A 2880-nucleotide genomic window follows, 5' to 3' on the forward strand; every position below is an offset into this window, starting at 1 on the left:
GCACCGGGCACCCGCCCGCTGCGCGCGGGGCCCCGAGGGCCACGGCGCAGGCGTCAAGGTTAGAGCCCCAGCTAGCGCTAGCCAGCGCATCGGGGCTTCCACATTCCCTTTCACTCTCTCACGCCCCCTCCTGGTCGCTTGCTCGCGCTTGCGCAGAACAAAATTAGCCTCCTTTCTCCACCGCCCCACAGCCCAGCAGCCCCGTCTCTTCCTTTCCGCGCCCCACAACCCTGAGAACCAACCAATCAGAGGGAGGGAGGGGCCGGGCTCGCTCAGTCCGATTGGGCGGCGGCCGCACAGTCACACAGCGCTCAGGCCACACCCACGCCGCCGCCGCCGGCCCCACCGGGCTCGGACAAGTTAGGGATGGGCATGCGCCTGAACGACTGCTTGGTCACTTTCTCCACCTTTGTCTTTCTTGGTGCGCACGCTCCAAAAAAAAAAAAGAAGAGGAGTCGCCGCAAGGAAAAAGGTGCTCGGTGCGCACGCGCTGAGCTTTACTGTCTGCGCGCAAGCATCGCCTATCTTTTAAGAATCTGTAACTGTGCTGTAGTAGATTTAAGTCATAGCTCTTGTCTTGAAGAGATTGTGATACAATGAAAGTTTTGCCCAGGCGCGGTGGCTCACGCCTGTAATCCCAGCACTCTGGGAGGCCAAGGCGGGTGGATTACCTGAGGTCCTCGGATCACCTGAGGTCAGGAGTTCGAGACCAGCGTGGCCAACATGGTGAACCACCCCACCCCCGCATCTAATAAAACACCAAAATTAGTCGGGCGTGGTAGCACGCGCCTGTAATCCCAGATACTCGGGAGGCTAAAGCAGGAGAATCACTTGAACCTGGGAGGTAGAAGTTACAGAGAGCCGAGATCGCGTCATTGCACTCCAGCCTTGGCGACAGAGTAAGACTCTGTCTCAAAAAAAAAAAAGAAAGAAAGAAACAAAAGAAAGTTTTAAGAATAGTAGAATAGTTTCGGCCGGGGGCGCTGTGGCTCACTCCTGTAATCCCAGCACTTTAGGAGGCCCAGGCGGGTGGATCACTTGAGCCCCCAAGTTCGAGACCAGCCTCAACAGGGCGAAACCCCGTTTCTACTAAAACTACAAAAATTAAGCCGGGCGCGGTGGCTCACGCCTGTAATCCCAGCGCTTTGGGAGGCCGAGATCACTGGCGGGCGGATCACGAGGTCAGGAGATGGAGACCATTCTGGCCAACATGGTGAAACCCCGTCTCTACTAAAATACAAAAAATTAGCTGTGGTAGTTCCAGCTACTCGGAAGGAGTCCCAGCTACTTGGGAGGATGAGGCAGGAGAATCACTTGAACCTTAGGAAGATGGAGGTTGCAGTGAGCGGATATCACGCCACTGCACTCCAGCCTGGGCAATGAGTGAAACTTAAAAATAATACTGCCGGGCGCCGGTGGCTCAAGCCTGTAATCCCAGCACTTTGGGAGGCCGCAGCGGTGGATCACGAGGTCAGGAGATCGGTGACTATCCTGGCTAACATGGTGAAACCCTCGCCTCCTACTAAAAATACAAAAATCCAATGGGCGTGGTGGCGGGAGCGCCTGTAGTCTCAGCTACTTGGGGAGGCTGAGGCGGAGAATGGCATGCAACCCGGAGGTGGAGCTTGCAGTGAGCCGACTCCACGCCACTGCACTCCAGCCTGGGAGCACAGCCAGACTGCCTCAAAAAAAAAAAAAAAAATAATAATAATAATAATAATGGCAGGGTGCGATGGCTCACGCCTGTAATCCCAGCACTTTGGGAGGCCGACGCGGGCGGATCACGAGGTCAGGAGATCGAGACCATCCTGGCTAACACGGTGAAACTCCATCTCAACTAAAAATACAAAAAAAAAAAAAAAAAAGAAAAAATAGCCAGGCGTGGTGGCGGGCGCCTGTAGTCCCAGCTACTCTGGAGGCTGAGGCAGGAGAATGGCGTGAACCCAGGAAGCGGAGGTTGCGTGAGTGGAGATCGCGCCACTGCACTCCAGCCTGGGCGACAGAGCGAGACTCCATCTCAACAACAACAACGACAAATAGTAATAACAATAATAATAGTGCCCGGGCGCGGTGGCTCACACCTGTAATCCCACCACTTTGGGAGGCCGAGGCGAGTAGATCACCTAAGATTGGGAGTTTGAGACCAGCCTGACCAACATGGAGAAACCCCGTCTCTACTAAAAATACAAAAATTAGGCCGGGCGCGGTGGCTCAAGCCTGTAATCCCAGCACTTTGGGAGGCTGAGACGGGCGGATCACGAGGTCAGGAGATCGAGACCATCCTGGCTAACACAGTGAAACCCTGTCTCTACTAAAAAATACAAAAAACTAGCCAGGTGAGGTGGCGGGCGCCTGTAGTCCCAGCTACTCAGGAGGCTGAGGCAGGAGAATGGCGGGAACCTGGGAGGCGGAGCTTGCAGTGAGCTGAGATCTGGCCACAGCACTCCAGCCTGGGTGACAGAGCGAGACTCCGTCTCAAAAAAAAAAAAAATACAAAAATTAGCTGGGCATGATGGCCCATGCCTGTAAACCCAGCTACTCGGAGGCTGAGGCAGGAGAATTGCTTGAGCCCGGGAGGCAGAGGTTGCAGTGAGCCGAGATTGTGCCATTGCACTCCAGTCTGGGCAACAAGAGTGACATTCTGTCTCAAAAATAATAATAATAATAATAAATAATAAATAATTCCGGGGAAATTCAAAATAGGAAAAATTGTAATGAAATAATGGTAATAGCAGGAAAAATTCACATTCTGGGAGTTGTCCTATGTTCCATTCACTTCTTGGATTAGAGTAAATGGTAATGCCAATCATGGAGGACATAACATAGGAGATAAAGGTTTAGAAAATAAGGTGATGAATTATACTAAGTTTTTTTTTTTTG

The sequence above is a fragment of the Papio anubis genome, chromosome 17 (genome assembly GCF_008728515.1).
Source record: "Papio anubis isolate 15944 chromosome 17, Panubis1.0, whole genome shotgun sequence".
In the NCBI taxonomy this organism is placed as follows: Eukaryota; Metazoa; Chordata; class Mammalia; order Primates; family Cercopithecidae; genus Papio; species Papio anubis.